A 21,662-nucleotide genomic window follows, 5' to 3' on the forward strand; every position below is an offset into this window, starting at 1 on the left:
ATAGCTGGCAGGCAGAAGGGGCTAGCCTGGAAAGCTGTTGCTCAGCCTCATCTGCCCACGGCACTGCTCGCACAGAGGCACAGAGACTGGGGCTGCTTGCTTCTCTTGCCATCTCAAACGTCAAACGTAGCTTATGGGGTCTGTGCCGGGAGCCTGCTGCAGCCCTGCTCCGAAAATGCGAACGTCTGCAGATAGCTGGCAGGCAGAAGGGGCTAGCCTGGAAAGCTGTTGCTCAGCCTCATCTGCCCACGGCACTGCTCGCACAGAGTCACAGAGACTGGGGCTGCTTGCTTGACTTGCCACCTCAAACTTCAAACGAAGCTTATGGGGTCTGTGCCAGGAGCCTGCGACAGCCCTGCTCCGAAAATGCGAACGTCTGCAGATAGCTGGCAGGCAGAAGGGGCTAGCCTGGAAAGCTGTTGCTCAGCCTCATCTGCCCACGGCAGTGCTCTCACAGAGGCACAGAGACTGGGGCTGCATGCTTGTCTTGCCACCTCAAACTTCAAACGTAGCTTATGGCGTTCTGTGCTGGGAGCCTCCGGCAGCCCTGCTCCGAAAATGCGAACGTCTGCAGATAGCTGGCAGGCAGAAGGGGCTAGCCTGGAAAGCTGTTGCTCAGCCTCATCTGCCCATGGCACTGCTCGCACAGAGGCACAGAGACTGGGGCTGCATGCTTGTCTTGCCACCTCAAACTTCAAACGTAGCTCTTGGGGTTCGTGCCGGGAGCCTCCGGCAGCCCTGCTCCGAAAATGCGAACGTCTGCAGATAGCTTGCAGGCAGAAGAGTCTAGCCTGGAAAGCTGTTGCTCAGCCTCATCTGCCCACGGCACTGCTCGCACAGAGGCACAGAGACTGGGGCTGCATGCTTGTCTTGCCACCTCAAACTTCAAACGTAGCTTATGGCGTTCTGTGCTGGGAGCCTCCGGGAGCCCTGCTCCGAAAATGCGAACGTCTGCAGATAGCTGGCGGGCAGAAGGGGCTAGCCTGGAAAGCTGTTGCTCAGCCTCATCTGCCCACGGCACTGCTTGCACAGAGGCACAGAGACTGGGGCTGCTTGCTTGTCTTGCCACCTCAAACTTCAAAAGTAGCTTATGGGGTCTGTGCCGGGAGCCTGTGTCAGCCCTGCTCCGAAAATGCGAAGGTCTGCAGATAGCTGGCAGCCAGAAGGTGCTAGCCTGGAAAGCTGTTGCTCAGCCTCATCTGCCCATGGCACTGCTCGCACAGAGGCACAGAGACTGGGGCTGCTTGCTTCTCTTGCCACCTCAAACTTCAAACGTAGCTTATGGGGTCTGTGCCGGGAGCCTGCTGCAACCCTGCTCAGAAAATGCGAACGTCTGCAGATAGCTAGCAGGCAGAAGGGGCTAGCCTGGAAAGCTGTTGCTCAGCCTCATCTGCCCATGGCACTGCTCGCACAGAGGCACAGAGACTGGGGCTGCTTGCTTGTCTTGCCAGCTCAAATTTCAAACATATCTCTTGGGGTCTGTGCCGGGAGTCTGCGGCAGCCCTGCTCCGAAAATGCGAACGTCTGCAGATAGCTGGCAGGCAGAAGGGGCTAGCCTGGAAAGCTGTTGCTCAGCCTCATCTGCCCATGGCACTGCTCGCATAGAGGCACAGAGAATGGGGCTGCTTGCTTATCTTGCCACTTGAAACTTCAAACGCATGCTGGGAAACGTGGTGTCCCTGCCAGGCTGCTATCACAGCCCTGCTCCGAAAGTGCGAACGTCTGCAGATAGCTGGCAGGCAGAAGGGGCTAGCCTGGAAAGCTGTTGCTCAGCCTCATCTGCCCACGGCAGTGCTCGCACAGAGGCACAGAGACTGGGGCTGCTTGCTTGTCTTGCCACCTCAAACTTCAAACGTAGCTCTTGGGCTCCGTGCCGGGAGCCTGCGTCAGCCCTGCTCCGAAAATGCGAACGTCTGAAGATAGCTGGCAGGCAGAAGGGGCTAGCCTGGAAAGCTGTTGCTCAGCCTCATCTGCCCACGGCACTGCTCGCACAGAGGCACAGAGACTGGGGCTGCTTGCTTCTCTTGCCATCTCAAACGTCAAACGTAGCTTATGGGGTCTGTGCCGGGAGCCTGCTGCAGCCCTGCTCCGAAAATGCGAACGTCTGCAGATAGCTGGCAGGCAGAAGGGGCTAGCCTGGAAAGCTGTTGCTCAGCCTCATCTGCCCACGGCAGTGCTCTCACAGAGGCACAGAGACTGGGGCTGCATGCTTGTCTTGCCACCTCAAACTTCAAACGTAGCTTATGGCGTTCTGTGCTGGGAGCCTGCGGCAGCCCTGCTCCGAAAATGCGAACGTCTGCAGATAGCTGGCAGGCAGAAGGGGCTAGCCTGGAAAGCTGTTGCTCAGCCTCATCTGCCCATGGCACTGCTCGCACAGAGGCACAGAGACTGGGGCTGCATGCTTGTCTTGCCACCTCAAACTTCAAACGTAGCTCTTGGGGTCCGTGCCGGGAGCCTCCGGCAGCCCTGCTCCGAAAATGCGAACGTCTGCAGATAGCTTGCAGGCAGAAGAGTCTAGCCTGGAAAGCTGTTGCTCAGCCTCATCTGCCCACGGCACTGCTCGCACAGAGGCACAGAGACTGGGGCTGCATGCTTGTCTTGCCACCTCAAACTTCAAACGTAGCTTATGGCGTTCTGTGCTGGGAGCCTCCGGGAGCCCTGCTCCGAAAATGCGAACGTCTGCAGATAGCTGGCGGGCAGAAGGGGCTAGCCTGGAAAGCTGTTGCTCAGCCTCATCTGCCCACGGCACTGCTTGCACAGAGGCACAGAGACTGGGGCTGCTTGCTTGTCTTGCCACCTCAAACTTCAAACGTAGATTATGGGGTCTGTGCCGGGAGCCTGTGTCAGCCCTGCTCCGAAAATGCGAAGGTCTGCAGATAGCTGGCAGCCAGAAGGTGCTAGCCTGGAAAGCTGTTGCTCAGCCTCATCTGCCCATGGCACTGCTCGCACAGAGGCACAGAGACTGGGGCTGCTTGCTTCTCTTGCCACCTCAAACTTCAAACGTAGCTTATGGGGTCTGTGCCGGGAGCCTGCTGCAACCCTGCTCAGAAAATGCGAACGTCTGCAGATAGCTGGCAGGCAGAAGGGGCTAGCCTGGAAAGCTGTTGCTCAGCCTCATCTGCCCACGGCAGTGCTCGCACAGAGGCACAGAGACTGGGGCTGCTTGCTTGTCTTGCCACCTCAAACTTCAAACGTATCTTATGGGTTCTGTGCCGGGAGACTGTGGCAGCCCTACTCCGAAAATGCGAACGTCTGCAGATAGCTGGCAGGCAGAAGGGGCTAGCCTGGAAAGCTGTTGCTCAGCCTCATCTGCCCACGGCAGTGCTCGCACAGAGGCACAGAGACTGGGGCTGCATGCTTGTCTTGCCACCTCAAACTTCAAACATAGCTTATGGGGTCTGTGCCGGGAGCCTGAGGCAGCCCTGCTCCGAAAATGCGAACGTCTGCAGATAGCTGGCAGGCAGAAGGGGCTAGCCTGGAAAGCTGTTGCTCAGCCTCATCTGCCCATGGCAGTGCTCGCACAGAGGCACAGAGACTGGGGCTGCTGGCTTGTCTTGCCACCTCAAACTTCAAAGGTAGCTTATGGTGTCTGTGCCAGGAGCCTGCGACAGCCCTGCTCCGAAAATGCGAATGTCTGCAGATAGCTGGCAGGCAGAAGGGGCTAGCCTGGAAAGCTGTTTCTCAGCCTCATCTGCCCACGGCACTGCTCGCACAGAGGCACAGAGACTGGGGCTGCATGCTTGTCTTGCCACCTCAAACTTCAAACGTAGCTTATGGCGTTCTGTGCTGGGAGCCTCCGGCAGCCCTGCTCCGAAAATGCGAACGTCTGCAGATAGCTGGCAGGCAGAAGGGGCTAGCCTGGAAAGCTGTTGCTCAGCCTCATCTGCCCACGGCAGTGCTCGCACAGAGGCACAGAGACTGGGGCTGCATGCTTGTCTTGCCACCTCAAACTTCAAACGTAGCTTATGGGTTCTGTGCCGGGAGCCTGCGGCAGCCCTGCTCGGAAAATGCGAACGTCTGCAGATAGCTGGCAGGCAGAAGGGGCTAGCCTGGAAAGCTGTTGCTCAGCCTCATCTGCCCACGGCACTGCTCGCCCAGAGCCACAGAGACTGGGGCTGCTTGCTTGTCTTGCCACCTCAAACTTCAAACGTAGCTCTTGGGGTCAGTGCCGGGACTCTGCGGCAGACCTGCTCCGAAAATGCGAACGTCTGCAGATAGCTGGCAGGCAGAAGGGGCTAGCCTGGAAAGCTGTTGCTCAGCCTCATCTGCCCATGGCACTGCTCGCACAGAGGCACAGAGACTGGGGCTGCTTGCTTGTCTTGCCAGCTCAAATTTCAAAAGTATCTCTTGGGGTCTGTGCCGGGAGTCTCCGGCAGCCCTGCTCCGAAAATGCGAACGTCTGCAGATAGCTGGCAGGCAGAAGGGGCAAGCCTGGAAAGCTGTTGCTCAGCCTCATCTGCCCACGGCAGTGCTCGCACAGAGGCACAGAGACTGGGGCTGCTTGCTTGTCTTGCCACCTCAAACTTCAAACGTAGCCTGGGAAAGATGGTGTACCTGCTAGTCTCCTTTCGCAGCCCTGCTCTTGAAATGCGAACGTCGGCAGATAGCTGGCAGGCAGAAGGGGCTAGCCTGGAAAGCTGTTGCTCAGCCTCATCTGCCCATGGCACTGCTCGCATAGAGGCACAGAGAATGGGGCTGCTTGCTTATCTTGCCACTTGAAACTTCAAACGCATGCTGGGAAACGTGGTGTCCCTGCCAGGCTGCTATGACAGCCCTGCTCCGAAAGTGCGAACGTCTGCAGATAGCTGGCAGGCAGAAGGGGCTAGCCTGGAAAGCTGTTGCTCAGCCTCATCTGCCCACGGCACTGCTCGCACAGAGGCACAGAGACTGGGGCTGCTTGCTTGTCTTGCCACCTCAAACTTCAAACGTAGCTCTTGGGGTCCGTGCCGGGAGCCTCCGGCAGCCCTGCTCCGAAAATGCGAACGTCTGCAGATAGCTGGCAGGCAGAAGGGGCTAGCCTGGAAAGCTGTTGCTCAGCCTCATCTGCCCACGGCACTGCTCGCACAGAGTCACAGAGACTGGGGCTGCTTGCTTGACTTGCCACCTCAAACTTCAAACGTAGCTTATGGGGTCTGTGCCAGGAGCCTGCGACAGCCCTGCTCCGAAAATGCGAACGTCTGCAGATAGCTGGCAGCCAGAAGGGGCTAGCCTGGAAAGCTGTTGCTCAGCCTCATCTGCCCACGGCAGTGCTCTCACAGAGGCACAGAGACTGGGGCTGCATGCTTGTCTTGCCACCTCAAACTTCAAACGTAGCTTATGGCGTTCTGTGCTGGGAGCCTCCGGCAGCCCTGCTCCGAAAATGCGAACGTCTGCAGATAGCTGGCAGGCAGAAGGGGCTAGCCTGGAAAGCTGTTGCTCAGCCTCATCTGCCCATGGCACTGCTCGCACAGAGGCACAGAGACTGGGGCTGCATGCTTGTCTTGCCACCTCAAACTTCAAACGTAGCTCTTGGGGTCCGTGCCGGGAGCCTGCGTCAGCCCTGCTCCGAAAATGCGAACGTCTGCAGATAGGTGGCAGGCAGAAGAGTCTAGCCTGGAAAGCTGTTGCTCAGCCTCATCTGCCCACAGCAGTGCTCGCACAGAGGCACAGAGACTGGGGCTGCTTGCTTGTCTTGCCACCTCAAACTTCAAACGTAGCTTATGGGGTCTGTGCTGCGGCCTCCGGCAGCCCTGCTCCGAAAATGCGAACGTCTGCAGATAGCTGGCAGGCAGAAGGGGCTAGCCTGGAAAGCTGTTGCTCAGCCTCATCTGCCCACGGCACTGCTCGTACAGAGGCACAGAGACTGGGGCTGCATGCTTGTCTTGCCACCTCAAACTTCAAACGTAGCTTATGGCGTTCTGTGCTGGGAGCCTCCGGGAGCCCTGCTCCGAAAATGCGAACGTCTGCAGATAGCTGGCAGGCAGAAGGGGCTAGCCTGGAAAGCTGTTGCTCAGCCTCATCTGCCCACGGCACTGCTTGCACAGAGGCACAGAGACTGGGGCTGCATGCTTGTCTTGCCACCTCAAACTTCAAACGTAGCTTATGGGGTCTGTGCCGGGAGCCTGAGGCAGCCCTGCTCCGAAAATGCGAACGTCTGCAGATAGCTGGCAGCCAGAAGGTGCTAGCCTGGAAAGCTGTTGCTCAGCCTCATCTGCCCATGGCACTGCTCGCACAGAGGCACAGAGACTGGGGCTGCTTGCTTATCTTGCCACTTGAAACCTCAAACGCATGCTGGGAATGGTGGTGTCCCTGCCAGGCTCCTATCACAGCCCTGCTCCTAAAGTGCGAACGTCTGCAGATAGCTGGCAGCCAGAAGGTGCTATCCTGGAAAGCTGTTGCTCAGCCTCATCTGCCCACGGCAGTGCTCGCACAGAGGCACAGAGACTGGGGCTGCTTGCTTGTCTTGCCACCTCAAACTTCAAACGTAGCTTATGGGGTCCGTGCCGGGAGCCTGCGGCAGCCCTGCTCTGAAAATGCGAACGTCTGCAGATAGCTGGCAGGCAGAAGGGGCTAGCCTGGAAAGCTGTTGCTCAGCCTCATCTGCCCACGGCACTGCTCGCACAGAGGCACAGAGACTGGGGCTGCTTGCTTGTCTTGCCACCTCAAACTTCAAACGTAGCTCTTGGGGTCTGTGCCGGGAGCCTGCGGCAGCCCTGCTCCGAAAATGCGAACGTCTGCAGATAGCTGGCAGGCAGAAGGGGCTAGCCTGGAAAGCTGTTGCTCAGCCTCATCTGCCCACGGCACTGCTCGCACAGAGGCACAGAGACTGGGGCTGCATGCTTGTCTTGCCACCTCAAACTTCAAACGTAGCTTATGGCGTTCTGTGCTGGGAGCCTCCGGGAGCCCTGCTCCGAAAATGCGAACGTCTGCAGATAGCTGGCAGGCAGAAGGGGCTAGCCTGGAAAGCTGTTGCTCAGCCTCATCTGCCCACGGCACTGCTCGTACAGCGGCACAGAGACTGGGGCTGCATGATTGTCTTGCCACCTCAAACTTCAAACGTAGCTTATGGCGTTCTGTGCTGGGAGCCTCCGGGAGCCCTGCTCCGAAAATGCGAACGTCTGCAGATAGCTGGCAGGCAGAAGGGGCTAGCCTGGAAAGCTGTTGCTCAGCCTCATCTGCCCACGGCACTGCTTGCACAGAGGCACAGAGACTGGGGCTGCTTGCTTGTCTTGCCACCTCAAACTTCAAACGTAGCTTATGGGGTCTGTGCCGGGAGCCTGCGGCAGCCCTGCTCCGAAAATGCGAACGTCTGCAGATAGCTGGCAGCCAGAAGGTGCTAGCCTGGAAAGCTGTTGCTCAGCCTCATCTGCCCATGGCACTGCTCGCACAGAGGCACAGAGACTGGGGCTGCTTGCTTATCTTGCCACCTGAAACCTCAAACGCATGCTGGGAATTGTGGTGTCCCTGCCAGGCTCCTATCACAGCCCTGCTCCTAAAGTGCGAACGTCTGCAGATAGCTGGCAGCCAGAAGGTGCTAGCCTGGAAAGCTGTTGCTCAGCCTCATCTGCCCACGGCAGTGCTCGCACAGAGGCACAGAGACTGGGGCTGCTTGCTTGTCTTGCCACCTCAAACTTCAAACGTAGCTTATGGGGTCCGTGCCGGGAGCCTGCGGCAGCCCTGCTCTGAAAATGCGAACGTCTGCAGATAGCTGGCAGGCAGAAGGGGCTAGCCTGGAAAGCTGTTGCTCAGCCTCATCTGCCCACGGCACTGCTCGCACAGAGGCACAGAGACTGGGGCTGCTTGCTTCTCTTGCCACCTCAAACTTCAAACGTAGCTTATGGGGTCTGTGCCGGGAGCCTGCTGCAGCCCTGCTCCGAAAATGCGAACGTCTGCAGATAGCTGGCAGGCAGAAGGGGCTAGCCTGGAAAGCTGTTGCTCAGCCTCATCTGCCCACGGCACTGCTCGCACAGAGTCACAGAGACTGGGGCTGCTTGCTTGACTTGCCACCTCAAACTTCAAACGAAGCTTATAGGGTCTGTGCCAGGAGCCTGCGACAGCCCTGCTCCGAAAATGCGAAGGTCTGCAGATAGCTGGCAGGCAGAAGGGGCTAGCCTGGAAAGCTGTTGCTCAGGCTCATCTGCCCACGGCAGTGCTCTCACAGAGGCACAGAGACTGGGGCTGCATGCTTGTCTTGCCACCTCAAACTTCAAACGTAGCTTATGGCGTTCTGTGCTGGGAGCCTCCGGCAGCCCTGCTCCGAAAATGCGAACGTCTGCAGATAGCTGGCAGGCAGAAGGGGCTAGCCTGGAAAGCTGTTGCTCAGCCTCATCTGCCCATGGCACTGCTCGCACAGAGGCACAGAGACTGGGGCTGCATGCTTGTCTTGCCACCTCAAACTTCAAACGTAGCTCTTGGGGTCCGTGCCGGGAGCCTGCGTCAGCCCTGCTCCGAAAATGCGAAGGTCTGCAGATAGCTTGCAGGCAGAAGAGTCTAGCCTGGAAGGCTGTTGCTCAGCCTCATCTGCCCACAGCAGTGCTCGCACAGAGGTACAGAGACTGGGGCTTCTTGCTTGTCTTGCCACCTCAAACTTCAAACGTAGCTTATGGGGTCTGTGCTGCGGCCTCCGGCAGCCCTGCTCCGAAAATGCGAACGTCTGCAGATAGCTGGCAGGCAGAAGAGGCTAGCCTGGAAAGCTGTTGCTCAGCCTCATCTGCCCACGGCACTGCTCGCACAGAGGCACAGAGACTGGGGCTGCATGCTTGTCTTGCCACCTCAAACTTCAAACGTAGCTGTTTTGGTTTCGGCTGCCGCCGGCAACAAAAGCGCCACGCGGCCGCCCCTCCCCCCGCCGGCGTGCGGAGGAGAATGGAAAGAAAGAGGCAGAAACTGGTGGGTCGGGATAAGGGCAGTTTAACAGAACAGCAAACAGAGGGAAAACAGGAACAACAACGATACAGATAAGGAGAAAACACAACCACGAACCGTACACAGCCGCTCTCCCGAAACCGGACCGGCGCTGCGCCCGCCCAAGCCGCGAGAGTGTTCCCGCCGCGCCGCCCCCCCCACCGGAACCCAGCGTGACGTCACATGGTATGGAATACCGGGCTCCGTTTGGCCAGGTGGGGTCAGCCCCCACCCCCCGGCTGTGCCCCTTCCTGGAGTCCGGTGAAAATTAACCCTGTCCTGGCCAAACCCAGGACATTATCCACCCCTTATTCCATACCATCTACGTCATGCCCAGGTCCCCCATTGTCCAGCTGATCACCACCACTTCTCCTGTCTCCAGATATCATTCCTTTAATCTATGGATCATCACTCTAAAGTGTCCGTTGAGTTCATTTAATCCATGACTTCAGGCTCCATCTGTCGTAATGGTCTTCCATGGCGGGAGAGGTGATGTGTGGTGATGGGCGGTCACTTGCTGCATCCGGAGCTCACGGCTGATGTATCTGGTGCAGCCCGTGCCCACAGTCTGCAGGAGATGTTGATCTTGATGAAGTCGCTGGATGCCAGTTGTTGAAAACCAGGTCCAGTTCCATCATCACCGTGCTCTGCTAGGTTTTCATTGAAAAAGTCCATCCTTCTTTAATCTGGACGATTCTTACTATGCTACTACTGGTACAACATATAACAATTATAACAGTGATAACAGACAGTGACAGGGTTATTTAACAACTAACTTTATACAATTTATTTATGGACTATCCTCGCCCAAAATTAAATCCCCATGAGGTACACATCGGACTTCCCCATCCTTCCGCATTACCCACCAGGTACACCCAGGTCCTTGAGCAAAAGCAATCCCCCGGACGGGCTTGCCTTTGCCCGAGGCAGGACTAACCCAAACTGTCTTCCCTAACATGTTCCGCATGTGCACTACAGGGACTTTATCCCCTTCTACTGGGCGCTGAGGTTTTGACTGGGCAGGACCAGCCCTGTTGGTGGACCCTCTGGTGTTGACCAACCAGGTGGCCTTTGCTAAATGGGTATCCCAATTTTTGAAAGTCCCACCCCCCATTGCCCTCAAAGTGGTTTTTAGCAGCCCATTGTAACGTTCGATCTTTCCAGAGGCTGGTGCATGGTAGGGGATGTGATACACCCACTCAATACCGTGTTCTTTGGCCCAGGTGTCTATGAGGCTGTTGCGAAAGTGAGTCCCGTTGTCCGACTCGATTCTTTCGGGAGTGCCATGTCGCCACAGGACTTGTTTTTCCAGGCCCAGGATGGTATTCCGGGCGGTGGCATGGGGCACAGGGTAGGTTTCCAGCCATCCGGTGGTGGCCTCCACCATTGTGAGTACATAGCGCTTGCCTTGGCGGGTTTGTGGCAGTGTGATGTAGTCAATCTGCCAAGCCTCCCCATATTTATATTTTAGCCATCGTCCTCCATACCACTGAGGCTTTACCCGCTTGGCTTGCTTGATTGCAGCGCATGTCTCACATTCATGGATAACCTGTGCAATAGTGTCCATGGTCAAGTCCACCCCTCGGTCACGAGCCCATCTGTATGTCGCGTCTCTTCCTTGGTGGCCCGAGGTGTCATGGGCCCACCGAGCTATAAAGAGTTCACCCTTATGTTGCCAGTCCAGATCCACCTGAGCCACTTCAATCTTAGCAGCCTGATCTACCTGGTGGTTGTTTTGATGTTCTTCAGTGGCCCGACTCTTAGGGACGTGGGCGTCCACGTGACGGACTTTTACAGCCAACTGCTCTAGCCGGGCAGCAATATCTTGCCACAATGGGGCAGCCCAGATAGGTTTGCCTCTGCGCTGCCAGTTGTTCTTCTTCCATTGCTGCAGCCACCCCCACAAGGCATTGGCCACCATCCAAGAGTCGGTGTAAAGATAGAGCACTGGCCACTTCTCTCGACTGGCAATGTCTAAAGCCAGCTGGATGGCTTTCACCTCTGCAAACTGGCTGGACTCACCTTCTCCCTCAGCAGTTTCCGCGACTTGTCGTGTAGGGCTCCATACAGCAGCCTTCCACCTCCGCTGCTTCCCCACAATGCGACAGGACCCATCCGTGAACAGGGCATACTCTTTCTTATCTTCTGGCAGCTGGTTATACAGTGGGGCCTCTTCAGCACGTGTCACCTCCTCCTCTGGCGATGCTCCAAAATCTTTGCCTTCTGGCCAGTCCATGATGACCTCCAGAATTCCTGGGCGACTGGGGTTTCCCATTCGGGCGCGCTGGGTGATCAGAGCGACCCACTTACTCCACGTAGCATCGGTGGCATGATGCGTAGAAGGGACCCTCTCTTTGAACATCCAGCCCAGGACCGGCAATCGTGGAGCTAGGAGGAGCTGTGCTTCAGTGCCGACCACTTCTGAAGCAGCTCGAACGCCTTCATATGCTGCCAGAATCTCTTTTTCAGTGGGAGTATAGCGGGCCTCGGATCCTTTGTATCCCCGGCTCCAGAACCCCAGGGGTCGACCTCGAGTCTCCCCTGGTGCTTTCTGCCAGAGACTCCAGGTTGGGCCATTCTCCCCGGCTGCGGTGTAGAGCACGTTTTTAACATCTTGCCCTGACCGGACTGGACCAAGGGCTACGGCATGAACTATCTCCCGTTTAATCTGTTCAAATGCCTGTCGTTGCTCAGGGCCCCATTCAAAATCATTCTTCTTCCGGGTCACGTGGTACAGAGGACTCACAATCTGGCTGTAATTTGGGATGTGCATCCTCCAAAAACCCACAACACCCAGGAAGGCCTGTGCTTCCTTTTTGCTGGTTGGTGGAGACATAGCTGCTATTTTGTTGATGACATCCATTGGGATTTGACGGCGCCCATCCTGCCATTTTATTCCCAAAAACTGGATCTCTTGAGCAGGTCCCTTGACTTTACTTCGCTTAATGGCGAAACCGGCTTTCAGAAGGATCTGAACTATTTTCTCCCCTTTGTCAAAAACTTCCTCCGCTGTGTCGCCCCATATAATGATGTCATCGATGTACTGCAGATGTTCTGGGGCTTCACCCTTTTCCAGTGCAGTCTGGATTAGTCCATGGCAAATGGTGGGACTGTGTTTCCACCCCTGGGGCAGTCGATTCCAGGTGTACTGGATGCCCCTCCAGGTGAAAGCAAACTGTGGCCTGCACTCTGCTGCCAAAGGGATGGAGAAGAATGCATTAGCGATGTCAATTGTAGCATACCACTTGGCTGCCTTTGACTCCAGCTGATATTGAAGTTCTAGCATGTCTGGCACGGCAGCACTCAGCGGTGGTGTGACTTCATTCAGGCCACGGTAGTCTATTGTCAGTCTCCACTCTCCAGTAGATTTTCTCACTGGCCATATGGGACTATTAAAGGGTGAGCGAGTTTTGCTGATCACTCCTTGACTCTCCAGCTGGCGGATCAGCTGATGAATGGGGAGAAGGGAGTCTCGGTTGGTACGATACTGTCGCCGGTGCACCGTTGTGGTCGCGATTGGTACCTGTTGTTCTTCAACCCTCAGCAACCCCACAACGGAAGGATCCTCCGAGAGACCAGGCAAAATGGACAGCTGTTTAATTTCTTCCGTCTCCACAGCAGCTATGCCAAAAGCCCACCGATACCCCTTTGGGTCCTTGAAATAGCCTCTCCTAAGATAGTCTATCCCAAGGATGCACGGAGCCTCGGGGCCAGTTACAATGGGGTGCTTCTGCCAGTCCTGCCCAGTGAGGCTCACTTCAGCCTCCAGTACACTCAGCTCTTGGGACCCCCCTGTCACTCCCGAAATGCAAATGGGCTCTGACCCTTTGAACTCTGATGGCATTAAAGTACACTGTGCACCAGTGTCCACTAGAGCTTTATACTCTTGTGGATCTGACGTGCCAGGCCACCGAATCCACACCGTCCAATAGACACGGTTGTCCCTTTCCTCCACCTGGCTGGAGGCAGGGCCCCTCTAATCCTCGTCAGAGAAATTGCTGCTCACCTGCTGTAAAAATGACTTGGAGGTCCCCTCCAGAGGATCGGAATCAAGGTCAAACTGTCTACCTGGTCTGGAGAGCTGGCTTTTGGAAACTGGAGCGGCATTTTTCCTAACAGAGTCCCCTTTTGTGATTGTTTTACCTCGCAACTCACGTACTCGGGCCTCTAGACTTGAGGTGGGTTTTCCATCCCACTTCCTCATGTCCTCTCCGTGGTCACGCAAGTAGAACCACAGGGTGCCCCGGGGTGTATAGCCTCTGTATTCCCTCTCCTGAGCAGAGAAACGCTTGCCCCTAATAGCTGAGATGCGGGCCCGCACAGGTGGGGAGTAGGACATATCCTCTTTGAATTGCTGGAACTGTCGGGACAGTTTATTCACAGCTGAGACAAGGGAGGAAGAGAGACTTTCCTCATATTGGCGGAGTCTGACAGCCACCTCATCCACTGTTGGTGCGTCTTTACCTTTCCAGTTTACAACTGCCAGTGAGTTAGCATGTGAGGAGGGTGCGCTCCGCACAAACTTCCTCCACATGGATTGTGAGCACTGGAGTTCATCTGGGTCTGTGGGTACCTGCTCATCGTCTGTGTCACAGTAAACCAGCTCCCGCACAGCTAATTCCCTCAAGTACTGAATACCCCTTTCCATATTGGTCCACTTGCCAGGATAGCATACAAAATCGTCACTGAAGGGGTATCTCTCCCTCACGCCTGACAGAAGTCTCCTCCAGAGGCTGAGGACTTGTTCCTTTTTCCCAATGGCCTTGTCAATGCCCCCATCCCTGGCCAGGGATCCCAGCTGCTTGGCTTCCTTGCCCTCTAATTCCAAGCTGCTAGCCCCGTTATCCCAGCACCGCAGCAGCCAGGTGGCAATGTGCTCGCCTGGGTGGCGGCTGAAATCTTTGCGCATGTCTCGCAGCTCGCTCAGGGACAGGGACCGGGTGATGATCTCTGTCTCTATCTCCCGCGATGACCCTGGCTCATCGTCATCCCTCCCGGAGCGATCTGCTCTCTTTGCGTCTTTCTTTAGTTTTACAGGGGCGACTGCTACCTGCACAGGTTGGTCACTGGGCTCAGCCACGCTGCCTGCAGCTGGAGCTGGGGCTGGAGCAGCTGCTGTGCCTGCCAGGGAAACCGAGGCAGAGCCTGCAGCTGTGGCAGCGGCGGTGCCAGTCGGGGGGGTTGTGACTGCCTGCTGGGCTGGAGGGGCTGCAGGGCCGGCTGGGGGGGCAGCGCCAGCCGCAGTGCCTGCTGCTTCGTTTCCCCCTCTTTCCCCTTTAGGGCACTGAACAGTGTTAAACAGTGCAGCTCGGTAGGCGTGGGCCAGACCCCAGCACGTTGCTGTGATCTGTGTCTCTCTGGAGTTCCCAGGGTGGCAGCACACTTTTTGCAGATATTTTACTAGTTTGTCCGGATTCTGTACTTGCTCAGGGGTGAGTTTAAAAAACATCGGGGGTGTCCACTGCCCTAGGTACTTGCCCATGCTGTCCCACACACCCAGCCACTCACAGCTATCCGGCCCCGGGGCAGGTCTCTGCACGATGTTCTTAACGACTTGCTTAACCCTAAACAAAACCTGCAACCCATTCAGGAGGCATAACAAAAGGAGAGTGCTGCCCTGAGCATCCCACGGGTACTCGAAATTCTCAAAAGCAGTTAGGACCAGCCTGAGGGAGAGAGGGGGGGGGGCGAAAGAGTGGGGGAAGGTATCCCCTTCGGTTATCCCCACAGACTGGGTTTGATTATTAACAAAATCTAAGACATAGGATCCGAGGTACGGAAATGACCGCAGTGCCGCATGCAAATACAAGACTAATTTCATGCACAGTGATGTTATCATATCATAAGTCGATATCGTACAGTACAGCAAAATCATCATCCTGATCTTCTTTCCCGAGGTAACAAACAGCACGGCGGCAAACACATACAGCAAGTAAGGATTTACGTAGCAGAGATATTTGATCAAAGTCAGAAACATTTTTACCGGCGACTATTTTAACACAGAAAAATGCGTATAACAAAATTTAACAAAATGTAAGAAAGCAGTTTTAACACCCGCTGCTCAGCCCTGCCGTTATCCCTGCTCCACGTCTGGGCGCCAATTTAATGTTTTGGTTTCGGCTGCCGCCGGCAACAAAAGCGCCACGCGGCCGCCCCTCCCCCCGCCGGCGTGCGGAGGAGAATGGAAAGAAAGAGGCAGAAACTGGTGGGTCGGGATAAGGGCAGTTTAACAGAACAGCAAACAGAGGGAAAACAGGAACAACAACGATACAGATAAGGAGAAAACACAACCACGAACCGTACACAGCCGCTCTCCCGAAACCGGACCGGCGCTGCGCCCGCCCAAGCCGCGAGAGTGTTCCCGCCGCGCCGCCCCCCCCACCGGAACCCAGCGTGACGTCACATGGTATGGAATACCGGGCTCCGTTTGGCCAGGTGGGGTCAGCCCCCACCCCCCGGCTGTGCCCCTTCCTGGAGTCCGGTGAAAATTAACCCTGTCCTGGCCAAACCCAGGACAGTAGCTTTTGGCGTTCTGTGCTGGGAGCCTCCGGGAGCCCTGCTCCGAAAATGCGAACGTCTGCAGATAGCTGGCAGGCAGAAGGGGCTAGCCTGGAAAGCTGTTGCTCAGCCTCATCTGCCCACGGCACTGCTTGCACAGAGGCACAGAGACTGGGGCTGCATGCTTGTCTTGCCACCTCAAACTTCAAACGTAGCTTATGGGGTCTGTGCCGGGAGCCTCCGGCAGCCCTGCTCCGAAAATGCGAAGGTCTGCAGATAGCTGGCAGGCAGAAGGGGCTAGCCTGGAAAGCTGTTGCTCAGCCTCATCTGTCCATGGCACTGCTCGCACAGAGGCACTGAGACTGGGGCTGCTTGCTTCTCTTGCCACCTCAAACTTCAAACGTAGCTTATGGGGTCTGTGCCGGGAGCCTGCTGCAACCCTGCTCCGAAAATGCGAACGTCTGCAGATAGCTGGCAGGCAGAAGGGGCTAGCCTGGAAAGCTGTTGCTCAGCCTCATCTGCCCACGGCAGTGCTCGCACAGAGGCACAGAGACTGGGGCTGCTTGCTTGTCTTGCCACCTCAAACTTCAAACATAGCCTGGGAAAGATGGTGTACCTGCTAGGCTCCTTTCGCAGCCCTGCTCTTGAAATGCGAACGTCGGCAGATAGCTGGCAGGCAGAAGGGGCTAGCCTGGAAAGCTGTTGCTCAGCCTCATCTGCCCATGGCACTACTCGCATAGAGGCACAGAGAATGGGGCTGCTTGCTTATCTTGCCACTTGAAACTTCAAACGCATGCTGGGAAACGTGGTGTCCCTGCCAGGCTGCTATCACAGCCCTGCTCCGAAAGTGCGAACGTCTGCAGATAGCTGGCAGGCAGAAGGGGCTAGCCTGGAAAGCTGTTGCTCAGCCTCATCTGCCCACGGCACTGCTCGCACAGAGGCACAGAGACTGGGGCTGCATGCTTGTCTTGCCACCTCAAACTTCAAACGTATCTCTTGGGGTCCGTGCCGGGAGCCTCCGGCAGCCCTGCTCCGAAAATGCGAATGTCTGCAGATAGCTGGCAGGCAGAAGGGGCTAGCCTGGAAAGCTGTTGCTCAGCCTCATCTGCCCACGGCACTGCTCGCACAGAGGCACAGAGACTGGGGCTGCATGCTTGTCTTGCCACCTCAAACTTCAAACGTAGCTTATGGGGTCTGTGCCGGGAGCCTCCGGCAGCCCTGCTCCGAAAATGCGAAGGTCTGCAGATAGCTGGCAGCCAGAAGTTGCTAGCCTGGAAAGCTGTTGCTCAGCCTCATCTGCCCATGGCACTGCTCGCACAGAGGCACTGAGACTGGGGCTGCTTGCTTCTCTTGCCACCTCAAACTTCAAACGTAGCTTATGGGGTCTGTGCTGCGACCTCCGGCAGCCCTGCTCCGAAAATGCGAACGTCTGCAGATAGCTGGCAGGCAGAAGGGGCTAGCCTGGAAAGCTGTTGCTCAGCCTCATCTGCCCACGGCACTGCTCGTACAGAGGCACAGAGACTGGGGCTGCATGCTTGTCTTGCCACCTCAAACTTCAAACGTAGCTTATGGCGTTCTGTGCTGGGAGCCTCCGGGAGCCCTGCTCCGAAAATGCGAACGTCTGCAGATAGCTGGCAGCCAGAAGGGGCTAGCCTGGAAAGCTGTTGCTCAGCCTCATCTGCCCACGGCACTGCTTGCACAGAGGCACAGAGACTGGGGCTGCATGCTTGTCTTGCCACCTCAAACTTCAAACGTAGCTTATGGGGTCTGTGCCGGGAGCCTGAGGCAGCCCTGCTCCGAAAATGCGAACGTCTGCAGATAGCTGGCAGCCAGAAGGTGCTAGCCTGGAAAGCTGTTGCTCAGCCTCATCTGCCCATGGCACTGCTCGCACAGAGGCACAGAGACTGGGGCTGCTTGCTTATCTTGCCACTTGAAACCTCAAACGCATGCTGGGAATGGTGGTGTCCCTGCCAGGCTCCTATCACAGCCCTGCTCCTAAAGTGCGAACGTCTGCAGATAGCTGGCAGCCAGAAGGTGCTATCCTGGAAAGCTGTTGCTCAGCCTCATCTGCCCACGGCAGTGCTCGCACAGAGGCACAGAGACTGGGGCTGCTTGCTTGTCTTGCCACCTCAAACTTCAAACGTAGCTTATGGGGTCCGTGCCGGGAGCCTGCGGCAGCCCTGCTCTGAAAATGCGAACGTCTGCAGATAGCTGGCAGGCAGAAGGGGCTAGCCTGGAAAGCTGTTGCTCAGCCTCATCTGCCCACGGCACTGCTCGCACAGAGGCACAGAGACTGGGGCTGCTTGCTTGTCTTGCCACCTCAAACTTCAAACGTAGCTCTTGGGGTCCGTGCCGGGAGCCTCCGGCAGCCCTGCTCCGAAAATGCGAACGTCTGCAGATAGCTGGCAGGCAGAAGGGGCTAGCCTGGAAAGCTGTTGCTCAGCCTCATCTGCCCATGGCACTGTTCGCATAGAGGCACAGAGACTGGGGCTGCTTGCTTGTCTTGCCAGCTCAAATTTCAAACGTATCTCTTGGGGTCTGTGCCGGGAGCCTGCGGCAGCCCTGCTCCGAAAATGCGAACGTCTGCAGATAGCTGGCAGGCAGAAGGGGCTAGCCTGGAAAGCTGTTGCTCAGCCTCATCTGCCCACGGCACTGCTCGCACAGAGGCACAGAGACTGGGGCTGCATGCTTGTCTTGCCACCTCAAACTTCAAACGTAGCTTATGGCGTTCTGTGCTGGGAGCCTCCGGGAGCCCTGCTCCGAAAATGCGAACGTCTGCAGATAGCTGGCAGGCAGAAGGGGCTAGCCTGGAAAGCTGTTGCTCAGCCTCATCTGCCCACGGCACTGCTCGTACAGCGGCACAGAGACTGGGGCTGCATGCTTGTCTTGCCACCTCAAACTTCAAACGTAGCTTATGGCGTTCTGTGCTGGGAGCCTCCGGGAGCCCTGCTCCGAAAATGCGAACGTCTGCAGATAGCTGGCAGGCAGAAGGGGCTAGCCTGGAAAGCTGTTGCTCAGCCTCATCTGCCCACGGCACTGCTTGCACAGAGGCACAGAGACTGGGGCTGCTTGCTTGTCTTGCCACCTCAAACTTCAAACGTAGCTTATGGGGTCTGTGCCGGGAGCCTGAGGCAGCCCTGCTCCGAAAATGCGAACGTCTGCAGATAGCTGGCAGCCAGAAGGTGCTAGCCTGGAAAGCTGTTGCTCAGCCTCATCTGCCCATGGCACTGCTCGCACAGAGGCACAGAGACTGGGGCTGCTTGCTTATCTTGCCACCTGAAACCTCAAACGCATGCTGGGAATGGTGGTGTCCCTGCCAGGCTCCTATCACAGCCCTGCTCCTAAAGTGCGAACGTCTGCAGATAGCTGGCAGCCAGAAGGTGCTAGCCTGGAAAGCTGTGGCTCAGCCTCATCTGCCCACGGCAGTGCTCGCACAGAGGCACAGAGACTGGGGCTGCTTGCTTGTCTTGCCACCTCAAACTTCAAACGTAGCTTATGGGGTCCGTGCCGGGAGCCTGCGGCAGCCCTGCTCTGAAAATGCGAACGTCTGCAGATAGCTGGCAGGCAGAAGGGGCTAGCCTGGAAAGCTGTTGCTCAGCCTCATCTGCCCACGGCACTGCTCGCACAGAGGCACAGAGACTGGGGCTGCTTGCTTCTCTTGCCACCTCAAACTTCAAACGTAGCTTATGGGGTCTGTGCCGGGAGCCTGCTGCAGCCCTGCTCCGAAAATGCGAACGTCTGCAGATAGCTGGCAGGCAGAAGGGGCTAGCCTGGAAAGCTGTTGCTCAGCCTCATCTGCCCACGGCACTGCTCGCACAGAGTCACAGAGACTGGGGCTGCTTGCTTGACTTGCCACCTCAAACTTCAAACGAAGCTTATAGGGTCTGTGCCAGGAGCCTGCGACAGCCCTGCTCCGAAAATGCGAAGGTCTGCAGATAGCTGGCAGGCAGAAGGGGCTAGCCTGGAAAGCTGTTGCTCAGCCTCATCTGCCCACGGCAGTGCTCTCACAGAGGCACAGAGACTGGGGCTGCATGCTTGTCTTGCCACCTCAAACTTCAAACGTAGCTTATGGCGTTCTGTGCTGGGAGCCTCCGGCAGCCCTGCTCCGAAAATGCGAACGTCTGCAGATAGCTGGCAGGCAGAAGGGGCTAGCCTGGAAAGCTGTTGCTCAGCCTCATCTGCCCATGGCACTGCTCGCACAGAGGCACAGAGACTGGGGCTGCATGCTTGTCTTGCCACCTCAAACTTCAAACGTAGCTCTTGGGGTCCGTGCCGGGAGCCTGCGTCAGCCCTGCTCCGAAAATGCGAACGTCTGCAGATAGCTTGCAGGCAGAAGAGTCTAGCCTGGAAGGCTGTTGCTCAGCCTCATCTGCCCACAGCAGTGCTCGCACAGAGGTACAGAGACTGGGGCTGCTTGCTTGTCTTGCCACCTCAAACTTCAAACGTAGCTTATGGGGTCTGGGCTGCGGCCTCCGGCAGCCCTGCTCCGAAAATGCGAACGTCTGCAGATAGCTGGCAGGCAGAAGAGGCTAGCCTGGAAAGCTGTTGCTCAGCCTCATCTGCCCACGGCACTGCTCGCACAGAGGCACAGAGACTGGGGCTGCATGCTTGTCTTGCCACCTCAAACTTCAAACGTAGCTTTTGGCGTTCTGTGCTGGGAGCCTCCGGGAGCCCTGCTCCGAAAATGCGAACGTCTGCAGATAGCTGGCAGGCAGAAGGGGCTAGCCTGGAAAGCTGTTGCTCAGCCTCATCTGCCCACGGCACTGCTTGCACAGAGGCACAGAGACTGGGGCTGCATGCTTGTCTTGCCACCTCAAACTTCAAACGTAGCTTATGGGGTCTGTGCCGGGAGCCTCCGGCAGCCCTGCTCCGAAAATGCGAAGGTCTGCAGATAGCTGGCAGCCAAAAGGGGCTAGCCTGGAAAGCTGTTGCTCAGCCTCATCTGCCCATGGCACTGCTCGCACAGAGGCACTGAGACTGGGGCTGCTTGCTTCTCTTGCCACCTCAAACTTCAAACGTAGCTTATGGGGTCTGTGCCGGGAGCCTGCTGCAACCCTGCTCCGAAAATGCGAACGTCTGCAGATAGCTGGCAGGCAGAAGGGGCTAGCCTGGAAAGCTGTTGCTCAGCCTCATCTGCCCACGGCAGTGCTCGCATAGAGGCACAGAGAATGGGGCTGCTTGCTTATCTTGCCACTTGAAACTTCAAACGCATGCTGGGAAACGTGGTGTCCCTGCCAGGCTGCTATCACAGCCCTGCTCCGAAAGTGCGAACGTCTGCAGATAGCTGGCAGGCAGAAGGGGCTAGCCTGGAAAGCTGTTGCTCAGCCTCATCTGCCCACGGCACTGCTCGCACAGAGGCACAGAGACTGGGGCTGCTTGCTTGTCTTGCCACCTCAAACTTCAAACTTATCTCTTGGGGTCCGTGCCGGGAGCCTCCGGCAGCCCTGCTCGGAAAATGCGAACGTCTGCAGATAGCTGGCAGGCAGAAGGGGCTAGCCTGGAAAGCTGTTGCTCAGCCTCATCTGCCCACGGCACTGCTCGCACAGAGGCACAGAGACTGGGGCTGCATGCTTGTCTTGCCACCTCAAACTTCAAACGTAGCTTATGGGGTCTGTGCCGGGAGCCTCCGGCAGCCCTGCTCCGAAAATGCGAAGGTCTGCAGATAGCTGGCAGCCAGAAGTTGCTAGCCTGGAAAGCTGTTGCTCAGCCTCATCTGCCCATGGCACTGCTCGCACAGAGGCACAGAGACTGGGGCTGCTTGCTTCTCTTGCCACCTCAAACTTCAAACGTAGCTTATGGGGTCTGTGCCGGGAGCCTGCTGCAACCCTGCTCCGAAAATGCGAACGTCTGCAGATAGCTGGCAGGCAGAAGGGGCTAGCCTGGAAAGCTGTTGCTCAGCCTCATCTGCCCACGGCAGTGCTCGCACAGAGGCACAGAGACTGGGGCTGCTTGCTTGTCTTGCCACCTCAAACTTCAAACATAGCCTGGGAAAGATGGTGTACCTGCTAGGCTCCTTTCGCAGCCCTGCTCTTGAAATGCGAACGTCGGCAGATAGCTGGCAGGCAGAAGGGGCTAGCCTGGAAAGCTGTTGCTCAGCCTCATCTGCCCATGGCACTGCTCGCATAGAGGCACAGAGAATGGGGCTGCTTGCTTATCTTGCCACTTGAAACTTCAAACGCATGCTGGGAAACGTGGTGTCCCTGCCAGGCTGCTATCACAGCCCTGCTCCGAAAGTGCGAACGTCTGCAGATAGCTGGCAGGCAGAAGGGGCTAGCCTGGAA

The sequence above is a fragment of the Opisthocomus hoazin genome, chromosome 11 (genome assembly GCF_030867145.1).
Source record: "Opisthocomus hoazin isolate bOpiHoa1 chromosome 11, bOpiHoa1.hap1, whole genome shotgun sequence".
NCBI lineage: Eukaryota > Metazoa > Chordata > Aves > Opisthocomiformes > Opisthocomidae > Opisthocomus > Opisthocomus hoazin.